Source organism: Alligator mississippiensis, chromosome 6, assembly GCF_030867095.1.
Source record: "Alligator mississippiensis isolate rAllMis1 chromosome 6, rAllMis1, whole genome shotgun sequence".
Lineage (NCBI taxonomy): Eukaryota > Metazoa > Chordata > Crocodylia > Alligatoridae > Alligator > Alligator mississippiensis.
Window position 1 is genome coordinate 92669720 of NC_081829.1, and position 26993 is coordinate 92696712.

The 26993-nt window shown below is 43.2% G+C and overlaps 1 protein-coding gene across 2 annotated transcripts in view; it reads right to left on the minus strand.

Moving 5' to 3' along the window:
- HABP2 (hyaluronan binding protein 2) overlaps positions 1–26993 on the minus strand; it is a 137962-nt gene that overhangs the window by 44417 nt on the left and 66552 nt on the right. The window lies entirely within an intron of this gene.

Below are 26993 nucleotides of genomic sequence, written 5' to 3' on the forward strand. Positions count from 1 at the left end.
TAAAGGCTATCATAATGTATATACACAGAAGGCTGAATTAAAGCTTTGCAAGCAACCTTAATTCTGGCATTGCTTAACATACAAGCATTTGACTGTGCAACCCAAATATATAAACATTGTTTGTTTGTGTGTACAGATGCTTACACATGCATACAGAATTTAGAAATAATATACATACTGAATTATTATATATAATAATAACATAAAATTCAATATGTCTATTTATACAACGTATAAAATGCAATATACGTTGAAATATTATACAACCAATATATATATAATACTTAGACACAAACAGGAATATGCAGGTGTGTTTGCATGTTGGTGGCCACATACAGTAGTTGAAGAGAATTCAAGATTCTTTAACTAGTTAGAAAGACAGCAAGATAAAAGGAATTGGATAATGGATGGCTTTATGTAACGTGTCCTTGAGTAAGCTGATTTGCACTGAATTTTAATAGGGACCTGATTCATCAAATCTCAAACAGAATTAACGTATGGACTGGATCCTAATAACATCATGCTTTATATCCATGAAAGATAAATTAAAGGATAGAAAACTGCTATTGACAAACATTGATTATATGTTCTTTGATGGACTTTGAAGTTGTGCCAGATGCATCCTGTCAGCCTCCAAAGTTTTCTTTTAAATCTCATTGCATAAGGCTTTTACTTTTTAATTATTTTTTCCCGCAGCCTCTTTGATCAGCAAAAATGTAGATCATATTTGGGTGATGCTATTTCCTATGCATTTTATTTAGATGTGCTCTTGTGCATAGCTTGGGTTGCATAAAAAGGGTTGGATGGTACATAGCAATTTCATAGATTTCATAGATTTCATAGACATTAGGGCTGGAAGGGACCTCGGAAGATCATCGAGTCCAGCCCCCCACCCAAAGGGCAGGACGTCAGCTGGGGTCATAGGATCCCAGCAAGATAAGCATCCAGTTTCATCTTGAAGGTGTTCAATGAAGGCGCTTGAACCACCTCCGGTGGCAGGCTGTTCCAGACCTTGGGGGCTCGGACAGTAAAGAAATTCTTCCTTATGTCCAGCCTGAAACGATCTTGTAGTAGTTTGTGACCATTTGTCCTCGTCATCCCTTGGGGCGCTCTGGTGAACAAACATTCCCCTAGATACTGGTGGTCACCCCTGATAAACTTGTAGGTGGCCATCAGATCACCCCTGAGCCTGCACTTTTCCAGGCTAAAGAGCCCCAGGGCTCTCAGCCTGTCATCGTAGGGTCTGCTTCCCTGACCCCTGATCATGCGCGTGGCTCTTCTCTGGACTCTCTCAAGCTTCTCCACATCCTTTTTGAATTGTGGAGCCCAAAACTGGACGCAGTACTCCAGCTGCGGCCTCATTAAGGCCGAGTACAGGGGGAGAATGACGTCCCGGGATTTGCTTGAGAAGCATCTATGGATGCAAGCCAGCGTTTTGGTCGCTTTACTAGCCGCAGAATTTAAGACCCTTCGAAAGAATTTGAGAGCTATATCAGAATAGGAGTCAGTGGTATAAATCTGTTGCAAATAAGGCAGATCTCATTAGGAAGAGTATCATACATAAAATAGAGAAAGTAATAATTCCACTTAGCTCTAGGAGGACTTCACCTGGAGTACTTTCAGCTGTAGGCACCACACTTCATGAATGATGCAGACAGATTAGAGAGAGTTTGGAGGAGAACAACAAACATAGTAAGAGGTTTAGCAAACTTGGCCTACAAGGAAGGGATAAAAGAACTGCTAATATTTAGGTTCAAAACCCACCCCGCCCAGAAAGGGGGACATGATAAAGCCTTTGACTATGTAAAAAGGTCTTGTAAAAAGGATGATTAATTGTTCTCTCTGCAACCCCTGAAGGTAAGATAAAACAAAGTTGTCTTAATTTGCAAGGAAGAGAGGTGAGATGTTAGGGGGAAAATTTTGATGTTAAGGATCATTCAGCACAGGGACAGGGTACCTAGGGAGGCTGCAAAATTCCTGCCACGGGAAGTTTTTAAGAACAGATTCGACAAATAACTGTCAGAGGCCGGTCCTTTTAGAGATCCCTACCAGCCCACATGCCTGCTAGTACACTTGTTATTTGGAACCAGCTATGGTTTCATGTCCCTGCCATCAGCTTGGTCACATGCTTGTGTGAGTGCTCCAGGGGTGAGCAAAATACAGCCCACGGGCTGGGTCCCATCCACCAACTGATTGGATTTGGCTCGTGGGAGGGTGCCTGCCAAGTGAATGGATTCAGCCTGCAGGCAGGAGTCAGCTCCAGCTGCCGGGTGGTGTCAGGCAGCAGGAGCTGCTTTCAGCAGGCTGGGTGCTCTTTTTCTCTGGGCCAGGGCTGCCACTAGCACAGAAATAGAAGCGTGAACCTGCTCACAGCTGTAGCATGCCTCCCTACCCTTCGAGTCCGGACCTGGTAGCTGTCAGCCACGTGCACAGCTGCCCAAATGCAGCCGGCAGCTTCCCGATCTGTGATCTGGGCACCTGGGGTCGGGGGGTGGCAGGATGTGCTACAGCTGCAGGCAGCTTCAGGCATCTGCACTGGTCACGGCCCACAGCTGTAGCATGGCCTCTGCCCCCTCCTCCCCGCTTGCCTGAAGCCCTGACCAAGAAGCTAACAGCCACTTTTGGGCACCTGTGGACATGGCTGTTAGCTGCAGGGTCCAGCCTTGGGTGTGCTAAAGCCGTGGGTGGGTTCAGGCGTCCACACTGGTCACACTCCCAGAAGAGAGGGATGGAGGGGGAAGTGGGGAGAGAGAGGGAGAGGGACAGGTGTGGCCCTCGATAGGTCACCAAAACTCATGAAGTGGTTCGCCAGCCCAAATAATTTCCCACCCCTGGAGTAATCCCTTCCTCTGTCCTTTTCCTTGCAGCAGAAACTCTGGGTCACCACAAAGGACAAGGCTGAAAGCTGTTTTTTTGTTCTGCAAGATCATTTTTGGGATTTTTTTGTTTGTTTGTTTGCAAATAGGTATTTCCACTGAAAAAATGGAAAATACATCACCAGCTCTGGACACCAGCAAAGAGCTGCCAGGTGACAGAGAGCGTTTAACATCCTCCGTGGCTGCTGATGCTTCTCCGTGCCCCAGGATAAGTTAGCTATGCTTTGATCAAGAGCACTGTGCCAGTGTAGGCAGGGTTTAGGCAGGAGACTCATCACTACTACGTCAAAAGTGTTATCCAAAGCCCTTGCACCGCTTTAATTGTCAATGCAGAAAAAAGAATAAGCATCATGGTACCGCAAGTATTGGGTAATAGCCACTCCCTGAACATTTGAATGCTATTAAATAGTAATATCCCCACCCACAGCTTTTAAAGAAACAGATTCAAATGAGAGTCCTCTTAGGAGCTGTGCTTTTTTGAAGACTGTAATGCAGGAAGCCCACACCGCGTGCGACATTTATTCCAATCCACATTCAGTTTAAGTTAGAAGATCCTGGGAGATGGAGATGGACACTGAAATACAGTATCACAGTTTTTATAAGTGAGTTTCTCAGCTGTGCCCTCACGTGCATGTAATGGGCACCCCCTTGCTTTGGCAGCCAAATTTTGAGGGGAAAAAAAGTGACTATGATGTGAATATATACCGTGAAAGGGGAAATAAAGTCACTAAAATAAAATTTAAAAAATGCCTGGAAAAATTGACTTTCTAAAAGCAATCAACCTAATTCACCATCAGTAATCCAGAGGAGCAACTCTGTGCACGACGGACCAAGTTTTGAGCCTTTCCACTGTCCCATTGTCAGCGAACATGAATGTGGCTCCTCACAAAGGGTCAGCGCCTGTATCCCGTCTCACCAGGCCCTTTTCTTCATTAGCCTAATAATACAAAAGCCCTGTGCATGATTCTTTTTTCCTATACTTATCTCTATTAAAAATAATCTGGTTGAATGCTAGCATCTAAAATAGGAAAGCAGGTGCATCAGGCTCCATTTGGAAGCACCAAAACTGAAAGGGAGTACTGACAACCCACTTTTAATACCAAATCCTGGGGTTTTTGTTTTTTTTTGTGACCTTCATCCTGGAACTGAGGGTCAACATGATGCCTAGATATCACTAGCGGCAAAACTGAAAGTGCTGTAGTTATATTCTGTTTAATAATTGACCCTTGTGGCAAATTCCCATTGATGTTTTGGGTTCTTGTGCTCGGGTCGAGAGCACAGTACAGCAGCTGAATGCCATTGGGCAGTGGAATTGAATGTTTTGTTGGACTCTACTCTTAACCCAACAGGATAATTTAGGAGTAATTCCTCAAAGGTTTTATTCCAGCCTAAACCTAGTGCAAGCGAGAGAAGAACCAAGCCCAAGTAATTAAGGACAGAGGAACTTCCATACTAGATCAGATCAGTGGTTCACATCGGCCTCAGACAGGAGCTTATAGAAAATTCTTCAGAAGGTGCAAAACACTCGGCTATTATTAGGGATGGAAAAACCTGCTAACGTTCCTTCCTCACTCCCATCAGATTGGCTGATGCCCCAAGCGTGAAAAGTTTACATCCTTTCTAAAACTCTGGGGTGCTTTTAAATCCTTGCCATAACAACTCTGGATATTCTTGTTACTCGTATAACTCTCCCATCCCATTTCATCCTCTTACAGCTTCCTGCTAAAAGCATTAGGATGATAAAACTGCTATTGAAGGACATTGGTTCCCCCCCTCTTTGCTTAAAGCTAAGAAACAGTCATCAAAAGCTACTGCAGCACATTTAGGAGTTATTAAAAATAGACAGAGTACCAATATTTTAGGAAAAAATGTGACTGTCCAGCCCCAAACCAGCTTTTGATTGGTATTGCTCCAACTTTAAGTTAAGATAAAAGTAGCAAGGGGTAGCAAGGGCCAAATTCTGCTCAGCTGGACTAAAACTGTTGCAGTCTTATGCAGCAAAAGGAGAGCTGTTGCAGGTGTAACTTCTGGTTGCCAAAGCCTTGCTACATAAAACCTGAGCTAATGATTCCTTTCAAGACAAGAGGAGATCATTTCCTCTGGCGTAAAATCTGCTGTAAGGCCTCATCATTCAAATAAGTCATTATTGACTATATGCATGTGCTTCTCTCCTATGACCATCCTCACAGTGGGTAAGCAGCAGATACCCATTTAGGGCCACTGAGTTTTTTGGCCTGTCTCCCACAGCAGGTTAGGGCAGCCTGAGAGCTACTCAAACACAAACCTGCTGGCAATGGCATTCACAGAGTCATGGGAAGATGTTGGTACCCATTGCACTACTGTCAGACTCTTTCTCTATCTTTGTCTCCTGCCTAGGAGGATGTGGGGAGGGTGTTGTAGGAGCAAACTTGGCCAATTGGTACAGGCCTACTGCAGAAAGATCTCTAGAGAGGACTTGCGGACAGTTATTGACCTCGATCTGTGCAAAAGGAGTAGAGGGAGGCGGAGAATCTGCCCCTAACCATGAAAGTGAGCAACTCTTTGTTGCAAGTGCCATCTGTCATGACCCAAAGGTCTGATTTTTTTTTGTGTGTGCTTCGGCACTAAGAATTATCCCCGCGGGTATACAGCTTCGTTGCACGGGGGAGTTCTGCTGCGCAGAGAACTCGCGTGCAAAGGAGTGTTCCCGCCACTTTGCAGCGATCTTTGCAGGGTGCATTTCCTTTGCAGCACAGAAATGCACAGTGCAAAGGTTTCCTTCTCGTCGTATGCAAATTCGTGCCCTGCAATTGGCTAGTGCTAAATTATTCACACGTGGCGGCTGGCGATTGGCCTGCTAGCCGTATAAGAGGCTTGAGCAGTTTCCGCCCAAGCTGAAGAGGACTCCACATCCATCTCGTGGGGACTCTGGGTGTGCGCGGCAGGGTAATAGAAACCCTGTGTGTCGCTCAGAGGGGTTTGGCGGCCTGATCCACAGCCCACCTCTTCCCGTCTTCGAACGGAGCCTACTATAAGACGTAACAACGAGTTTAATGCGCGCTTGTCCTGGACATCCGGAGTTTGTCTGCGTGGAGCCTAGCAAACTCCATGTGGTTGTTCGTGTTCTGTCTGCGTGGAGCCTTGCAACCTCCACGTGTGTTCGTGTTTTCTGTTGTAACCGCAACTCAAGCAAGTTCTCAGCCTACACCACGACCATCTCGGTGTAAGTAAAACAATCTTAAAATCAACCGTTACGTGTCTGTGACTAATTCTAGCTCGGCGCCCGCCCTCTCTGACCCGGCCTGCCTGGGCTGCTGGCCACAGCCCGCGTGCAGAGCGACGAAAGCGACCCGGGGTCAGACCCGGCGCGCACACCATCCAGAGTGCAATTGCTTTAAAAGCTATACTAAATTTGCTGTCCCACAAAGACAGGAACTAATGAAAGCAGATTAAAAGACATAGATTCACAAAAATCAAAGCTGCTGTACTGAGAGGAGACAGGGAACACGGTACTGAATACGCAATAGAAAACTTTGCATTCCTCTTGGCTTGGCATCCTAGAAGTAGCTTAAAGTGAGAGGCAAAATCAGGCAAACAGGCGCTTTCTAGCCCAGTTGCTATTTTCCTCAAATTAGTGCCATGATGGATTTATTCTGTTGACTCACACACTTACAACTGATCAGCTTTGGAGCAAGTAAGATCAGAATCAGACTCATTAGGCTCAGTGGGGATGACGTGACTGACAATTAGCTGAAGAGCCTAGCTTTGTGCTACCTTGCCTATCGCTCATAGTAGCAGTACGGTAGAAAAAAGGGGTTTCGTATGAGGTTGCTGTTCCAGGCAACATGCAAGAACTGAGTACGAGATACTCCTCAACCTGACGCGCTCGCAATTTATGTGGAAAAGGGAAGAGGAAAACCAGACCAAAGGAGACAAAGTTGCCTTGCACCAAGTTGCAGTGGGGCTGTGGGATTGCTGAATGCCAGTGCAGTGCCCTAACCTAGAAGTATTTTATCCCAGATTGCATGCCAGGGCCCAGTCCTGCAGAACCGTCACATTGCAGTGCGTGCAATGCCTCAGGGGAGTCTGCCTTTGAAGCTCCAGACACCAGTTGGATTTTTTTGTTGCTACTTTTAACATCCCTGTCTCTGTTTTCCTCACAGTGTGATCTGGGTGGCACCACTCCTGTCACTTCTTTACTTTTCATAATCTTTCAACAAGCTGAATATAATAAACACGATGGCAACTTCTTATTCTATCGAAGGAGCTAAGGCATAATGAAGCCTGAATTTCATGAAATTATATATGCAGCCAGAGGCTGGCATGAACCAGGAAATGATCTGCTTAAAAAAACCCCTCTAAAATACTTGACAAAACTAATGTAATTCTTTGGCTATGTTGTGATCTCTCTGTTCGTTCCTAAGTCATCCTTTGCAATAAGGGAAGTTTTGTATTTACTAGGATGGGGAATCTGCCATCCACTTTCAAGAAGTGAATCAATCACGCAGGCCTAATCCACATCAGCTTATCATGCCAAGAGGTATTGCTGGGATACCAGTCATTATAGCGCTTCATCATTGGCAGTCATCGGCCTTGGGAGACCATGGACACTGTGCCTTTGGTGGGGTGCTGGGTACCACTACAGCTTCTTGAGTGGCGGAGGAGTCTGATGCGTGACAAGCAGACCCTCTGGCAAGTTGTACATACAAAGTCGCTTGAGGTCGTGCTGGCACGCCGAGTACATTTTGTCTTGCCTGCCTCTGACACCTCTTCTCTATTTCATCATTGACCCTCTCCATCTTGAAGTGATGTAGGCCCTCCTCCACTCTCAGTGGTCTGAAACGATTGATTCCCAGTATTGGCCATCATTGCACAGATCGTGAAGGTTTTTCTTGCAGACGTCAACAAAATGGAGTTTGGACCATGCAAGTTGAGGTTTGCCAGTGGTCAGCTCATCATAGAGTATGTCCTTGGGGATTCAGCCATCACTCATATGATTCATATACCCTAATTAGCAGAGGCATCCCTGTCTCATGAACATACTGGGTATCCTGGCCCATTCCAGAACAGTGAAGTTACAGATTTTGTCACATCATGTTATGCTCAGGATACAGTATGCGATGTAAGGGCTTATAACAAGGGCGAAACCAGGTATGTTCATCAATGGGCCTCTGCACCTACACGGAGATCCATTATGGGTCAGCCACATAGAACAAGTAACAGGATTGGGAACTCTGTTCTTTTCTTCAATTGTGACAATCTGGTCCCAAGAACGTTTTCTGAGTTTTTTGCTAAACATGAAGCTAGAAATGCAAAGTACTGGGGTCTCTGAAGACTTTTTTGGTCAAAAGAATTTCAGTTTTCAGTAAAAAAAATGATTTGGAAAACTGAAAACATTTGCTACCTTTTGGGGTATTTTTTCCCTTAGTTTCCGATCTTCCAATTCAAAACTGCACATTTTCATCAAAGCAAAATTGTCCCATAAAAATATCTACTTTCAATGAAAAGGCATTCTTCAGCCAGCTCCGATAAAGTGTTTTCTATTAGTGAACTTGTGGGCCTTACTGCACAACAGAGAAATGGATGGATTGGCTAGTAGTGCAATGCTGAACTACAACCTTTAATTAATGTTCTACACAAAACTTGTTTGATTTGAAACTTTTGCATGTTCTTACGTTATTTCCCCCCTCTTTGTTTGCTTAAGTTAACACTGGTGGTTTGTATGAATTATATAAATAATTGGGGCTTCTTTAGAAAGGTAAGGTAACCATGCCATTAAATGAATTATTTAAATGAATAAACTAACGGGTGCAAATTCTGACTCAATCACGACTGTATGCATGTGATAATTCCTTTATACTTCTACCAACATTAATTGGATGAATTACTGGACCATGGACTACTTGTTTGAGTTAGAGTTAATAATATCAAACAATTGTATTTTTTTACCCAGTTCTTTCTCAGGCAAAGCTCCAAGAGAAAAACTTCAGAAAAGACTTCCAGTGTCAGGTAAATAATAATTATAATAATAAAAAACATTACAGAGAATTATCCATTGGAATGGGGAGAAAAGAAGGCAGAACTGAAGCCCCGGCCCTCCCCTAACACGTCTCTCTGAGGCTCTAACACATGGAAGTGCTGAAATATATAATAGCCCAAGCGCTTCTGTCATGTTTACCTTGGCTTCATCTCCAACTTGGCTGGCCTGGTGCATTGAGCAAGGCCCGTTTTGTTGAGCTCAGGGTGTCAATTCTTTCTGCTCCCAGATTCCTGTGGTTATAGTTCTTTTTTTGATCCATGACGTTAACGGTTCTCTTTGTCCCTAGATTTTCATTGTTCAAAAGGATTTTTCTTTTCAATTTTTTGGAATCCAGTCCAGTTCTCAGTCCATTGTTTAAATAGTTGGAAAAACCAAATGAACAATTTTTAAAATGCCTCTCACCTCGTAATACTAGCAGCACAGCATAGTTTGATTTTTTTCTCATTTAGTAGCAACCACAAGCAAAGCAGCTTATGGCTTTTTATGAAACCGGAAAGCTTTCCATTGAGTTACATATTTGTAAGAAGGCTAAATATGAGTTCCAGGTAGATAACCACAGAATTAACTCATAGTAAATTAGTCACAGGAAGTGTGAGAGCATCTGAAGGGAGTGAGATGTTTGGCTACCATCAGCTATCCCTGCGTTCCTTTGAAAATGTCATCTCCTGTGTCCTCCCTTCTTCATGCACTGCCCCCAGATTCTTGCTTGTCTCCCCCAAGTCTCCTTTAAGTGCATCTCTCTTAGTGTAGGTCTCACTTTCCTCCTCTATATAGATTCATAGATTCATAGATGATAGGGTTGGAAGGAACCTCAAAAGATCATCAAGTCCAAACCCCTGCCCTAGGCAGGAAGGAGCACTGGGGTCAGATGATCCCAGCCAGATGCCTATCCAGCCTTCTCTTAAAGACCCCCAAGGTAGGGGAGAGCACCACCTCCCTTGGAAGCCCAGTCCAAATTCTAGTCATCCTCACTGTGAAGAAGTTCCCCCTGATGTCCAGCCTAAATCTGCTCTCTGCCAGTTTGTGACCATTGTTCCTTGTTGCCCCAAGAGGCGCCCTGATGAACAGAGCATCTCTGATTCCTTGCTGTCCCCCCAGTGAATTTTTAGGTGACCACAAGATTGCCTCTCAGCCTTCTCTTGCTGAGGGTGAAGAGATCCAGGTCCCTCAGTCTTTCTTCATAGGGCTTGACCTATAAACCCTTAACCATACGCGTGGCCCTCCTTTGGACCTCTCAAGTCTTTCTATGTCCTTCTTAAAGTAGGGCACCCAAAACTGGACACAGTACTCCAACTGCAGTTGGACCAGTCCCTCATAGAGGGGAAGTATCACCTCCTTGGACTTGTTCGTCATGTACCTGCTGATGTATGATAAAGTGCAGTTAGTCTTGTTAATCACTTCATCACACTGATGACTAATGTTCATCTTGGAGTCTACTATGACTCCAAGATCCCTTTCCACTTCTGTGCTGCTGAGAGGGTCATTCTCCAGGCAGTATGTGAGTTAGATATTTTTACAGCCTAGGTGCAGCACTCTGCACATGTCCTTGTTGAACTGGATCCTATTGTGTTCTGCCCACTTTTCCAACCTGTCCAGGTCTGCCTGCAATAGTTCCCTACCCTCTGGTGTCTTCACTTCACCCCACAACTTAGTATCATCCCACAAAGTTGGACACAGTACACTTTACGCCTACATCCAGATCACTGATAAAGACATTGAAGAATACAGGTCCAAGGACTGAGCCCGCTACCCACATCCTTCCAGGTCAACACCAACCCATCCACCACCACTCTCTGGGTGTGACCCCCAAGCCAATTTGCCACCCACCTGACCATGTAATCATCTACGTCACAGCCTCTTAATTTATTTATGAGAATGAGGTGAGATACCGTATCGAAGGCCTTCCTAAAATCTAAGTAAGAAACATCCACTAGGGGTGTGCAGAGCGGGCCCTATTTGATTTGGATTCAGATTCAGCCTGAATCAGGGACAGTGATTCAATTCATTGATTCAGATTACTGTCTCTGATTTGATTTGGCCTAAACCGAATCTGAACATTCGATGCTGATTCGGAGAATCAGCAATTCAGAGATAGACATAGCTTTAAAAGTTTTTTCTACTTACTTTGAGTTAGCAGGTGAGGTTTATGATCGCTGCAATGCTGGGGCGCATGGAGCATCCCACAGGAGTGTGGGGAGTAAGGGGGGCCCTCCATATGCTTGGCGGTAAACCCAGAAGTGGACTGGAAGTATTTCTGGTCCACTTCCAGGTTTGTTGGGGAGCACCCAAGGGGCTCCTCTATGCCTCCCTGGCTTGGTGATTAGCCACAGGGGGACCCCGGGTGCCCCCCAGACACAGAAGGCACCAGTCACCAAGCCAGGGGGGCATAGGGGGCCCCCCAGTGAACTCCCCAGCAGACCAGGAAGTGACCGGAAGTACTTCTGATCTACTTTTGTGTCTGCTGCCAAGCATGCTGGGGAGCTCCCTGTGCTTCTGTGGGACACTCCATGCACCCCAGCATTGCAGCGATTATAAGCCCCTGCTACCTAGAGGTATATAGAAAAAACATTTAAAACTATGTCTATGTCCGAATCTCCGAATCTTTCCGAATCTCTCCGAATTGATTTGGAGGGTTCTGATTCGATTAGGATTTGGAGGTTCAGCCACCAAATCAAGCTGAATCTCCACCAAATTGAATCAGGGACCGAAGCCTTGCACAGCCCTAACATCCACCTCTACTCCTGTGCCTCCTAGGTGTCATCTATCTTCTTATTACTGTCAGAAGTTTGTCAACTATACTATCTGGCCGCAGCTATGCTCTTTCTCAGGATTGAAGCACTTCTTTGTCAGAAATAAGCTGTGGAAGCGCGGTGTATTTTGACCAGCATGTCTCTGCTGTCTCATCATTAGCACAGCTTTCATGCTAGCTAGAATCACTGAACAGCCTGAAACAATAATGGGCAGGGAAACACATTGTGAGAAACAGCATCTGGGATTTATAAAGGAAAATGCATATACTATGACATGCAGGTAGCTTCCCTCAAGTGCCTGCCAACACTAGCCTCCACAAGAGCTCTATTGTCTAATTCAGCAGTTTCCAATCCCTTTTTGTGGCAACCTCATTTCCAGACTTGCACCTCATTTTCAGTTAGCTTGTGACCCCATTTCCAGTCCAACAGTTATAACCAAATTTCTGTGGGGCTGGCAACCCAACTCATTATGCATAGTGACCCCATAGGATCATTACCCCTAGCTTGGGAACTGCTGATCTAACGAGATGGTCAGTGGTCACAGTCAGCTAATGGGACATAGGCAATGTTAAGATTATAGCTAGTTGGGAAATAATTTTCCCCAGGTGGAAACTTTTGAATTCTTTGGTGAAAAGTCAAAATACTTAAACATTTAAGAGTGTGAACTTTTGAAAACAGCATCACAGCACCTCAGGAGAGCTGTAAGTCACATTCCTTATCTTCCCATTCTCATACATGGAATAGCCTTCCTGGCTGAGATATTTCTCACAATGCACCAGAGTCTGCCCCTTGCTGAGCTATCGCTATAGGCATAGATTGGGAGGATTTGGAGAGTTTTGCTCCCCTCCCAAACTTGGCAGAGGAAGAGCTGAAGCACTGGCTAGGGATGGACCTAATCCCTGGAGTTGTGGCCTTCATTTAAAGAGCACATAGAGCACTGCAACCCCACATAGCCCAATGATGAACACCATCCATGCAGCCCCTAATATCTATCTATCTATCTATCTATCTATCTATCTATCTATCTATCTATCTATCTATCTATCTATCTATCTATCTATCTATCTATCTATCTATCTATCTATCTATATTAGGGGTTGCATGGATGGTGTTCATCATTGGGCTATGTGGGGTTGGAGTGCTCTATGTCCTGTTTGATATAGATATATAGCTACATAACTATATATCTATATATATATGTATACACACACACACAAACACATACACACATATATAGATGTATATTATGACTCATGTCAAAAAATGTTTGTAGGATTGGGCCCCCGTTTTGTAACATTTCTCCCTCAAAGGATCATTCAGCGATGCATCTTAGAGTCAGATTCCAGAGAGGGAACTAAAAGAAACATCAATAAAAAGGAACCGCGAGCAAACCAAATATAGAACAGGCCAATATGAATTAAACAACATCCTAGAAATCTTCACACAATAATTGATTTGCTCATTTGTACTTCTTTCTATTCTTTAATCTTTCAGCAGGGTTTCTATCCTCCCCCTTGCTTTTTTAATATTCTCTGTTCATCTGTTGTCTACAATATTGTTTCTGATCTCTCCTATCCCATCAATCATCTATAAAGAGAGACTAGTCCACACGCTCTGGTCTCCAATCCTAATGACTGTAAAGAACTAATCACCTAGACTGAGTGATGCTCATTGTTGTAAGTGTCTCTTTGATTTATTAAACATCTCGGTATAAATTCCTGTATGTTTTTCAAGTTATTTCCTAGAACCTGTATGAAAGGGCTTTGAAATCCTAAAATTGTCTGCTTGGGGGGTTTCGGTTCTCCTAATAAACAGAGTCATGCCATGAAAAATGAGTCTTGATTTAACTAGCGGGACAACTTAATCCCAAATTCAACTCTGATCCTCAGTTTGACCTTTCCCTCAATACTCCTCAACCTTACAGACCCCACACTTCTACTGGCCTTTTAATTCAAAGATAATATGCACAAAACCGAGACCCTTACTCATGTCAGATCACCCATGTGAACCCAGGACTGGAAGGAGCCTTATGATCCACCGAGTCCAATCCCTGCATTTGAAGGGAACCATTTATCCTGAAAGTTCGAAAATTGTTCCCGGCAACCCCTCAGACCCCACAGTCAGAAAGCACAACCAAATGCACCCCACAAACCTGACACAGGCAAAAAGTAGGTAGGGTAAAGGCACCTGCCATTACATTCTCCTCTGTTCATTTGGCTAAGGGAACTTCCAACTTGGTTATGTGACTTATTAAAAGTTGAATAAAATGAACATGTCATACTTTCTAGAACAATGTATATGCTGTAGTTTCCTAAGCATATAACTAATCCTTACACTAGCTATACAGGCCTGATTTGGGTATGTCTTCACTGATCTCCTATATGTTACCAGTATAGATTAACTTTTCAGTCTAATGTGGATTATGGCCACAAGGCTTTTGGAAAGTCCCATGTGGCACCTATAAGCAGACTGGGGAAATATGGTCTAGATGAAGTTGTTATGAGATGGGTGTAGAGTTGGTGAAAAACTCCACTCAAGAACCTAGAAGGACGTTTTATGTGGGGTCTTGTAGGGATCTTCTTGGACCTGATATTATTCAATATTTTTTTCTAGGGACTTTGACGTTAGAATAAGAGAGTGCACTTGTGAATCTGTGGATGACACCAAGCTGGAAGCAGTTGCAAGCACTTAGGAGGACAAGGTTAGAATTCAAAATGATCTTGATAAACTGGGGAAATGGTCTGAAATCAATACAATGAAATTCAGTAAAAACAAGTGCAAAGTACTAACACTTACGAAGGGAAAATCAAACACACAAGTACAAACTTGGGAATAACTGGGGAGTCAGCAGCATTGCAGAAATGGATCCACTGGACCAAACACTGAATGCTATTAAAAATATGATGCTCTCGCAAAAAAGTTAAATATCATTCTGGGCTGTATATAAACAGGAGTTTCCTATGGAAGACATAGGAAGTAACTATCCTGCTCTACTTATTACTTTAAGAAAGATGTGAACCAATGAGACAGAGTACACTGCAGAGCAATAAAAATACTGGAGTTAGAAAACATAATTTAGAAGAAAAGTTTTAAAGAACTCAGGTGTGTTTAGTTTGGAAATGAGATGACTGCGGAGGAGGCAGGAGCAACAGTCTTCCCATATGTAGACAGTCTTTATAAAGAAGATGGTGATGAACATCCAGTAAGGATCAAATGAGGCAACCATCTTAATTTACAGAAAGAAAAAATAATCAGCACTAGAAAAAACGACCAAGGAAAGCTGTTCAGTTCTTACCATGGCAGGTTTTAAAGAACAGGTTAGACAGTTGTTTGGACGTCTTTGCTAACCCTGATAGTTTGACCTGTCTCAGAGCAGGGGACTGGATGAGATGATCTTTTGAACTCCCTTTCAGGCAACTATTTCTATGTCTTGGTGAGGTTCCCAACCCCACCTTTATTAGGATTTGAGCACTTAAATCCCTAAGACTGCTTTGAAAATTTAAGCTTAAATCCTCAGAAAATTCTTGGGAAATTCATCCTTATTGCCGAAGTCTTTGAGATCATACCAGTTACTTCCAAGTTACTGGCTGTGCTTTACTATAGGTTTGTTTCAAGCAGGGGTTTTGACTATCAAATGTATACCAATTCTATATTCCCTTTTCTTGCTCAATTTGTATAGAGTATTGGGTAATCAGCTTAAAATATTCCTTAATATGCATCACACACTTTGCAACAGCAACTGTTACCGGCTGGTGAGGTTTTTGCATAAGATCTTTCTTTCTTAGAATAGTTAACAAAAGCAAAGATAATAATAATTCTAGTATAATAGACACATCATGACAACTCATGAATCCAGGTTTAAGAGTTAAGATCACGTATCTTTTTAAACACATTTCAGTACTGTGTGGGCAGATAGAGAAAGATGAAGAAGAAAAAAGTGCAATTTATTTGAAGGATTTACCTCATTTTTCTGTTGGCCCTTTTTTCCTGTTTTGTAGATTGTTTGCAAGCAGCTTGTTGCAAGCCTTTGGCATCTGAAAATCAGGCTGGATTACATAGCTGTGGTTGGACACTTGGTAGTTGTTTTTGTGTTTTGATTGGATGATGAGGGCTATTCTTATCATTCGGTTTTATCTCCTAATATTCGCATTTTGAAATTTAACATTCATTTTCTGAGAACAGCCCTAAAATTCATGTAACAATCTCCTTTCTGCAAACAGTCCTGTCTCTGAACTTGGTCCCTGGGTTTTTTCACAAAACCCGAAAGGGCTGCAGTCTAAAACTGGTAAAAAAAATTGCAAACATACTAAATAAGAGATGCAGTTGTCTCCGTCTTATTTGTTGAACTTAATTTTTTCCCCCAATCAGCTGTAATGCAAACAGACGGAGAAAACAAATTCAGATTTGTAGTCAAGCAAATAATCAAGGAAAAGCTTTATGAGGCCCATATGTTCTTGACTCAAGCAGACGCACACAAACAGAACATAAAACTGTAATTTCCATTGCATGGTCACATAAAGCCACTGCCTCGTCTTGCTGGTCATTACTGTTTATTTTTGGTAGCATTTATTTTAGGCAAGGTGTTTCCTAAATGATCCAAAAATGTGGATATCTTTTCTCTAAGGACAGCCAGACAAATAGACATAGGTTAGGGAACAATAATTGGCAGCTCTTATGCCATTGGACTCAATTTCTAGTAAGTAGGGTGGGTCTTTAAGGGGAACATGGCGGTAGGACCTTGTAATAGATAGAAGAAGACATGCACGCTACGGTGTAAGAAGATGGCAAACAGTATCATCCTAAGTAAGTGCCTACCAAACATCAGCCTAGAAACCCAACATGGACTGATGCATTTGGGTCAGCTTGCTTAATAACCATTCTCCAACCATTTGGGTTGGTCTAATAAAAGATATCAACTTCACCCAAGGAACCTTGTCTGCCTTTGGGTCAGATAGTGTCATTATTGCATATGACAATCTCCTGCTCACGTCTTATCAATTCAAGTCCAACTGTAGCAGCCTCAGATGGAGAAGAACACTATAATCAACACACACTGGTAATATAAACATGTCTAAAGTAATCTAAAATTATTTTTTTCACGTATTAATGCTGCAGATTTAAGGTAGGAGATCCCCTTTTCTACCAGGGGTAGGAACAAGCCCGGTCTCTCTTTGGAAAGAGGATATTGTCACACTATCCAACGAGGCAAAGGTTGCCAGTTGATGGGTCACAAGATAAAGCCTTTTGAATAAGTATCATTCATACCATACTGCTGATCCGAGGGAGAAAAGCAAAATATTTCTGTGGCTAGTTGGATTTTTTTTGAAAGATGGCAACTGCTGGAAAGAAGCTCGGTGGCCCAGAATGTCAGTCAGTCCATATCGTGGATAGGAGCGAGGCATCCTAGCCAAAGTGAGGTAGACAAAAATGTAGGACGAACACAATTGTGGCACAGAGATCAAAGGATATACACCTCCTCCCCCCCAGGTTTGTGCACGTACGTACAAATACACATACTATCGCAAACCTTTAACTGAGCTGAGAAAGGTTCTGTAGCTTTGACGGGAGACAAGATCTCCATCCCAGCAGTTCTAGTGAGATTACTCAGCTGTGAACAGATAACTCAATACAAAGAAGAGGAAGAAAAAGCAAGGAAAAAAGTCGAAGCAGACAATTTCATAGAACCCAAACCAGACAAGACTCTCTCTGATGACCAAGGGAAAAGCTTTGATAAACGGTAGGGCAGCTCCTCAAATTCAGGTCTCTGAAAGTGGGGGTGGAACACTGCAGGAAATAATATGAGAGTCCCTGCTGTGGGAGTCAAGGGAGACAGGGGAAATAGTTCAGGTAATAAAAAAAATGTTAATATTACAAGAGTGGAATGCATCTGAGTATAATTCCAGACTTTTAAGTTCAGTTTTCAAATGATGGAGAAAGAAAGAGACAGCCCACTGCCATTGCGCTGTTTTGTCCTATTGGGTCTAAGGTACAGAATAAATCAAAACTTTTTTGGGGGGGAACTTTATACAAAGAAATGCATTAATAATACATGAAAAATGTTCATCACATTGGTGTGCATCAGGGGAAACACTATTTTAAAGAAACTATGAGTAACACATGAAAGAATCAACCTGAATTTGCTTCTGATGAGTCAGGAGGAGGGGGAAGAAGGCAAGCATTTCTTTCCATACTAAACTGAGGCTGTAACTTCCCAGTTGGGAAGAGAAGTTGGGTTCCCAAAACTAGGGTTTGGTTTTACATAGGAAATCAGGAGGCACTGGATCCTGTGAGCCACCTTATGACACTGCCCTTGAGAGGAGCAGAGAGATTTGATGTATTTTGCTGTGTCTTATTTTTTCTGTATATCACACATCTAGATTGCTAAAGACTTTGTTATTTGCAAATAGCTTGTCATTTCTGTGTTCGGTCCTGTGTAGAGTGCTGCGGGGGCAGGGGGGACGACACATACACACCCGTACGTACATGCACTTGTGCGCGCACACACACACATGCACAAAGATATGTGTTAACACACACCTGTAACACTTTTCTCCCCTTTTTTGTTTCTTTGGCCCTTTCAATAGCAAAGAAAAGCAGTTCAGAATCAAAGGACATGATTGCTAGTTATGGAAAAAGCATAACTGCAATCTTCCTTGAAATTTTCTGAATCTATCAGAAATAAGACACGGGGGGAGGAAAAGATCAAAGATTAGAAATGATCCACGCTGAGATGACATTCATGATTTAGTTCATGGTAACACCCAAAAGTCTTCACACAGGACTGAGGGTCTATTGTGCCAGATTCTGCCCAGGCAAATAAAAAGACTTCATTCTTATTCTGAAGATGTTACAGTCTGAATAGACAAGAGAGATCAAAAGGGAGGAGGGAAATGGATGCACCAAATAAGTTATTTGAATGAAAGTGAGTGGAAGACATGAATTTCACCAAGGGTGTCTTTGCTCTCTAGGGGCTAGCACAGCTCCCAGGATATCCCTTCTCCAGCCTGTGTGGTTAGGGGTAAGAAGGGATGGGTAGGGACTAGTGGTACCCGTGAGCAATGGGGCCCCCATGGGATTCCTCGCTGCTGGTGTTGCATCTGGAAAAATGAAGTGCTTCAGTCAGGGTGCTGTCTCCTCACCACGGCTTGAAAAAACCTAGTTTAATCAAAGAACTTCCCTGGAGCATGTGACACAACTTCATACAACCTTTTTTATTTGTCTAATCTCCTTGGGGGAGAGCTTCAGCCAGGTCTGGGCAGGCATCGGGAGGGCAGCAGAAGAGGAAAGGAGATGCAGGATCTGCTTCCATTTCAGGAGGAATTTTTAGGGGTCAATAAGTGATGCACGGTGCTTTTTTCTGCTCCATTGCTGCGGCTGTTATCTTTTTATAGAACAACGATTGTTCTCCCAAACGCTGGGGTTACCATAGCTCATCACATTAAAGGGGGAGCTGGATCTTAAACTGGCCACAAGGAAGAATTCAGGAGGTGGACAGAAATAAGGGAGCCCACCCATGCAGCTTGTGGGATTTTTGGAGGGATAGGTGGCCGTGGGATCTGAAGTTCGCAGGATCCAGTGGCTGGCGTGCACCTCAATGTAAGAGGCAGCACAGCAAACCCCGAGGCTGCTGTTGTTCAATGGCTCTTTGCTCTAAGTGAGAAGCCTTCACTTCTCTCAGCTGTCTTTCTTGGGGTGGCTGAATCGTACATGGATCTATACTTGCCTTACGCCTGTTCTGGTCAGGTGTCCTGAATGGTGGGTGCCCTTGGGAATCTCTTGTTCTTCTCTCAGAGTATGAACATGGCTATAAGGCAAGTGTGGAGTAATCATTACATTGCTGAGACCTCGCCTGGCAAGTTTCAGATCAGAAACGCCTGGGAATGCAGAGCTTAATAATGAACATGCTGAGAGTCACCATAATAATTCAAACTATCCATGCCAGTGTCAGCAGGCTCAGCAGGGTCTATCATTACAAAGCCCCCTTTTAAAATGGGTGTACCTCCTATTAGGTAAATTATCTAAACTGTGGCAAAGAATATTCCAAGGTGACAGAAACTGGAACAGCGCAGATGGCTAAAAACGAAAATCAGATAATTGCACATAAATTACTTCTGGGGTCTTTCAAGATCCTTCCATCTCCCGGACTGAAAGGCAGTCATTTGGAATGCAGTAATTACAATAAAAGCTACAACATATAGAAAACTCAGTCAGACCATCGATATAGTGTACCTGCACAAATTGTGATCCTCCATGACCTGGTTTTTAATAACTAAACTCATTGTCGGTATCCTTAGAAAGCAAACAGAAATGAGAGTTTTCAACAGAGAGGCCAAGCCTGAATTTGCAAATAAACGATTTTTGCACCACCCTGATGGGCTGCCTTGGCCTGGGATGGAGCGTATCAGGAAAGTGTAAGAAGTTTACACTACCAAAGCCAATAATGTGTCTGTTTTGTGAATCAGCAAAAGGCTGTATCTACTGCTGATATAAATCAGTGCAGCTTCTCTAAAGACAGCAGAGCTATGCTGATTTAGACCAGTAAATTATCTGGCCCTCTATCCTTTTTTTCTATAAACCTTGCAAATTATCCATGCTGACAACTTATGTTAAAGGAAAGAAGAACACCAACAGTTGGTGTTGGCAGTGATCACTCATCTAAAGCAACTGTGCTTGAATCCATGTATATTCGGCATACAATTAAATATATGACAAACCCATGAATCTTTCAGCCCCAGCACGTCAAACACAGTTAGTTCCCCTCTTGGCTTTCACCCTCTTCAAAGTGATGGCTGTGCACCACTCCTATTGATATAAATGATCATACCGAAGATGCAGCTTGGTAAGAGATGCAGCTAGTTAATCTGCTACGGGTCTCAAGTCAAGAATTTGCTCTTAGAGGATAGGAACTTATGAAAAGTTTTTAACATTCGAGACTCATCTCTTAGCAAAATTAACTGAACTTAGCGTTCATCAAAACCTTCCTGCTTCAGTGATGAGGGTGTGTGTTCACCTTATGTTAACGGAAAATGTGTTGAAAGTCTGATGGGTGATGTGGAGACTTCTTGAGTGAAGACAAAGTCACCACACTACCCTAGCATCTCTTTCTTCCCCTCTGATCATCACATATGGAGACCAGTCTTTTGGAAAACAACATCAAGGGGCACCCGGAGAACATGTGCTAACAGTTCTTTTGACATTCCTCTACAGTAGGCCAAAAAAAATACTGAATCAGCATTGGCATTTATTGGACCATGTAGAGATGCTTTTGTCAGACATGTTTCAAGTTAGAGTATATTTCGTTCGATGCCTAACGGGCTTCATGCACGGGATACTCTATAAAGAAGAAAGGTTATTGTTCCCCACTGTTGAGTATAGTTCCTTTTGAGGAGTCTCATTCAAGCTTGAGTGGGATAAATATGAATTTTCTTATGACTCCAAGGTTCCCAGTTAAACTGTAATAGGAAGGTTTACTAACTCCTTCTTTTTTTTTTAAACCACCTTTTTTATTTTGCAATTGAGCCACCAGGCTCAAGCCCTTTGCCTGTAAATTACAGCCAGGGACAGGTGAATCCCCAGCTGATAAAAAAGCGATGCACGGCTGCACAAGGAAACAGTCAAATGAATCCTTCGTCGATCTTTGTAAGTGTATGAAGTTTCTGTGCATCTGTATATGTCTACTTATTTCTATGGTTACAACAGCATTGGATGATATCACAGGCATTAATCAACTCAACTTTACAACATCTCTGTTAGCAAGAGAAATATTAATATCCACAATGGTAGATGGGGAACTGATGTGCGGGGACCGGGCTAAGCTCAGACAGGAAGCGTGTAACCGAGCCAGGAATGGAATACAGACATCCTGAACCTCAATCCAATGGCTTAACTACAATACCACCTGCCTGCTGGCATTGCCTGCTCGCTCGCAGCCAATGACCTATGTGGAATTTAGCTCAGGGTTTTTCCAGTCAAGTTCCCAGCTGATAAGAAAAAACTATCAGGTTTGGGGTTAGCTGGCACCATCATTAGCAGCATTAACGAGGAGCCAAGGGCTGATATGGCAATCAAAATACCCCATCTTCCAAGGCGGCCATTTCAGACTGAGCTTGAGATACATTTGTGGGGCAATAAAAGGGAAGCTTGAACCACAGTCACTCAGCTTTTTTCCTACTGGTAGGTGAATGGAGGGTTCAGTCTCCACTTTTTGCCAAAATTTAACTAACTACAGCAACAAAGACGCAGATGTTCACCAAAATCAGAGATTGAAGAATCTGTTAGAGAAAGTAAGTTCAGCTCATCTCCATCCAATGTAGCAGTATGCATAAGTGGAAATGTAAAGATAATATCATGGAACCAGTGTTAAGAAGTAGATCTAAGGGCACATCTACATGTTGCCGTAAGGTAATGTTGGAACGGTGAGGTGCTTTCATACTTCCTCTTGGAAGTACTAAAGCATAGCTCAGTATAGGACGTTACTGCACCATGCATGCAGTGCACGGTTAAATTTTGCCCCTATGCCGCCATGGTGGCATGGTATACTGGGGGAGAGTGCCACTATGGCGGCATAGCTGGCGATCATGTGTAGACCTGTGTTATCGCTCCATTGCTGTAGTGAGCCGTAGGGCAATAGGTAGACATGCATTAAATGGACCTTTCTGATTTCCAGCTGAATAAGTCAACTGTGTAGCAACTCAGCTTCATAGGAACCGGTATACAGGATAATTCCAGGATTTAGTCCAGCCTCCTGGCAAATGCCAGGGAAGTGCAAGAGCACTGCAGTAGGAAGTTACTACTTATGGAATCACCTGCCCTTGGAAAGAGTTTTTTTCCCAACCCAGTTGGCTGGAAGTTTCCTGATATCCTAAAGACTGAGAATTTATATCCCTTTCAAACCAATTTTTTCCCTTAAAAATCCCCTTATTAATATAGTTCAGTTCTAGATAGTCTCCTCCTCTGTCCATAAGCATGTAAGGGGGAGAAGTTTAGAAAGTCTTTGGTATGGAATACAGAACGATGGTAGCGAAACCATTGTGCAAGGCTGACCTTTTTGTGATCTCCAGCGTAGTTCTTGAGAGCCGTGGTTTTATCTTCAGCGTGGAATTCACAGAATTAATCTTTTTTTTTTTTAAATGCAGCAAATGGCTTATAAAATCATTGTCACCTACTCGCTCCTTTATGCAAATCCCTCAGAATAAGATCAGGAACGGAAAGGGGTCACAATTCCTGGTTTTGGATGTACATGAGAGTTGCAATCAGATATACTGGGTATGAGTTATTTGTGAACTTGATATAAAGTGGTTAATCCATGAAAGCCTATATGAACATTTAGGGCCTGGACCAGCTGCTAGAAGTCAGCCCAGCTCTACTGAAGCTAAAGTCGCTGCTCCTATGCAGTAGTTAAGGATACGTTACATTATATTGCATCAGGCCTCTGAACTGTGGAAATACCGGGATGTTGCCCTTGGCCACACTGCATCCTGTGAAAACTCAGCATTGTTTGCAGCATCATGGGTATGAATATCTTAATTGAATCAACTTCTTTTTTAAATGGGAGGAAAATGGAGCTCTTTGCCTGCAACTTCTACTGGAATGAGTGAAACTGCAGACATATTGTAGATCTCCACAATGCACTAAGGTGTGAGGGGCAGAAGCTTGTCATTTAGAGGTTCATTTGGTGGTTCAAGAAGAAATATATGACTCTCTGATACTCCCAGAGCCTGATCCCAGTTTGCCTTTTGACTAACACCACGGTGTCATTTACTGTTTACAACCCACTTTGGGGATCCTCGCTACAAGACCAGCCTCTAGTATACCGCATAATTCATGGGGCCTGAGTGCAAAATTTGGTCCTTCATCAGGCATAACCAAACTTGTCCCTCTGCTTGAAAAAGCAATATTGTGCATCTTCCTCCAGTAGCTATAGCCTCTTTTCAACTGAATTACTTCTCCTTGTGGCTTTAATTTAAGGGTAGCTTAAGTATGCATTACTTTTCCAGGCAGCTTGCATGGCAGACCCATGCAGCAAAGGTGTGATTGAACTGGAAGCTGGCCATTAATTGAGGGGACCTTCCTTTGAACAAAAACGAACAATAATAAGTGTCACTGCCGAGAAAGTACACTGCACACTTCGGCTGAGAAAGATGTTGTATCATGTACTTACCTCCCCATAACATTTTTTTTTTTTTTTTTAATAGTGGAAACACCAAGTCAATGCTTAGCAGCAGCTTGAAGTTACATCTGTACAGATCTGGTTCCTCAGGTGGTGTAAATCAGTGTAGCACCAATGAAATGATCTGGCCCATGTACTCTTAAATAATGAAAACATATATTGGTTTTGGACATGGACATGAGGCCAACACTAAGTTCAGCATGACATCTATGTGAAGCAGCAATATGGCCCTCAAAATGTACCAATGGTCTGATTTTAAAAGAAATGTTTTGTTAATATGTGCTCACACCTTTGGATGCTACTTGTGTAGCAGAACTTATGAACCAACTCAATTTGTCCCGTTGGACTACGTGTATCATCTACACATGTAAAGTCTGTCATCTGTGGATGTGACAGATCAGATCAGATCTGGGCGTCAGATCTGAAGTGGGCAAGCAAGATGGGCACACGCAACCAAAGAATTTCACCGCCTTTTAAAGAAGCCCAGCAGGAACCATAAAAATATCAAGCCACATTGGCAAGTTTTCATGGCAAGTATTAGAAATGCTCACGCTTGTCAACTGCCTCTCCTTTAAAATGCAAATTTATCTCATACGCTCACTGAGTAGTTGTAATAAAACTCATTACAGGGGAACGTAAGAAATGCTGAAATGAAACAAGAGGCTGGAGAAAGTCTTGTTGGGCTAAAGAAGTTAACCAACATCATGTCAATCTTTTTGAATGAACTGATTCCTAGTTGTTCTTTGCACGCTTTTGGACACAAACACCTTTCTTCAGGCATAGGCAGAGTCTGGTGGTGTTTTCTGTTCTCCTGGATGGAATAGATGCCAATATGCAAAATGCAGGTCTGTGAAAATGCAAATGTGTGGCAGTGAGGATCCGATCTCCCGTGGCCTCTGATCCTCACCACCATGCATTTGCATTTTCATAGACCTGCATTTTGCATATTGGCTTCTCTTCCATCCAGGAGAACACAAAACACCGCCAGACTCTCCCGATGCCTGAAGAAGTGTTTGTGCCCAAAAGCTTGCTAAGAACAATTTTTCCAATGATTTAGTTGGTCTAATAAAAGATACCACATTTACCCAAAGAACCTTGTCTACTCATGTCCTTAGACCAACATGGTTACAACCAACACCCCTGATTCCTAGTGTTGCTTATTTTGGTTTTTTGGCTCATATTTGGTACCCACACTTGCTTGGTACGTAGTTGGCTAATTCTATAGGCTAGAGTGGCTTACATTATTGGAATATTTTCTATGTAGATGTCTACGCAGAATGCTCACTTTGTACCACTCTTCCAAGACAGTTTTTGGCTATATTGTAAATAAGTCCAACCTGGAGCACAGAACTGAATGGCTTCTCTGTTTGGAGCTATCTGATAGTGAAACACTGGAGCAAACCCCTGCCGCTTTGGTTCTGGGTCAGACCCAACCTCCTAAGGTGCTTATATTTTATTTTGGCACTTGCTAAAATTTTTCACAAAACAGCCATTGCTGACAAACTGAAATCTCAACTTAAATTCCTTAATGGAGTTGGCCTTCACTCTCAAATCTCAAACATTGGCCTCACCCGGATCTGAATACTGCTAGTTTTTCTTTGGAGGGAGGTGTCTGTACACAAATCCAGTTGGAAATGGCTTGTCTCTTTCTTTCCATAGTGGAAACAAGGGCTCCTCTTTCCAGGAAACAGGTTCAAGAGTAGGGAGGCTGTTTCAACAATATTCCAGCAGCACAACGATCATCTCCACCTCTGCCGTTTCTGCCTGACTGATCAGCGCTTATCCCTGCACCCAAATGAACAGAAACCAGGACATCTTTTTGATGAGGAAATGATGGAAACAGCGGACGAGGTGTCCTGCTGCGCTGGCTGGAAAGGAGCAGAGGAAGGCGGGAGCGCTGTGTGTGAGTAGGGTTGCCAAGTACTGTTTTGCCCGTGCACGAGGGCCTTTCGGCAGGCAGGGGACAAGTGTTCGAGCGAGGAGTGAATTACTTAGCTTGTTTATTCTGTGGTGACGAAGCAGAGGTTTCTACTGGGACACAAGCTGGCTTATGTGCATGGCACACGTGTAGAGTTGAAAGTCTCAACTCTCTCCCCCACTTCGGCTGCTGTTCATTTTCATACTTCTAATAAGCACATTTTTGTAAAAGCATTCACGCTCCCTCTTCAGGTTTTGAAAGACGTCTCTCTTGCAGCGGAGGCTGCTGCTAATGAAATGAGCCAACGCTACAAGACAACACAGGCTTAGATATCTCCATGCTGTTCCCTCCTGCACGGTGTGGGACGTTGCCAGCAATGCCCTCTGTTACACGGGATGCACTGGATCGGCCAGAGTCTGTGTTAGCACACAGCTAACCATTAACCTAGCTCTTACAGATGGCTTACAAATGATTTTTTGAGTGCTCACCTTTCATTTCTGTAACTAACAGCTACACTTGGTAAAATGGCCATTAGCAACAAGAACAAGTGAGCACGGTGGCTTACTGGAATGTGAGCCATATCAAAGCAAACTCAGGATGACACAAGGTTAGCACGGATCCTGTTGGATTGGACAAATACGGATGAAACCTGCTTTTGGGCCACTGGAGCCGTCTTAAACATGTCTGCCTGCATCAGACATCTGATGAAGTGAGCTTCAGCCTACGAAACCTTATGTTTGTGTTATATATATCAGACATATGCATGCACATGCACATGCACACTTTTAGATTGGTCTGCAAGATGTAAATCTAGCCTGCCTTCTGCTTGACTTCAGACTAACGTGGCTAACTACGTCTGTCTGCAGACTATCTGCCGAGTAACAACTATCCATCAGAAGGGATTGCAACTATCTGGTGTTGCAGACGCCGAGGACTTAATTCTGACGGGGTCACGGGATGCCTACATCCCTCCTTAATGTCAGTGTTCAGCATCTCCCAGGATCAGAGAGGCTATTCACCAGATGAATGAATCCATTCTCTAGTCGTGTCCATTCCAGACACAACACTGAAAATATCTGAAATGCTGAGATCTGGAAAAAAAACATGCCTGTACAGCATATGAAAAGAGAGTTTTACTTTCCAATGCATTCACAAGACTGAGATGTGCGTGTGTTGAGAATAACGGAGACCTCTTTCCAGGATAGGCAGAGTGTTTAGATTGAGTCGTTGCCAGTTCATTGGCCCATCCTGTGCCAGCCGA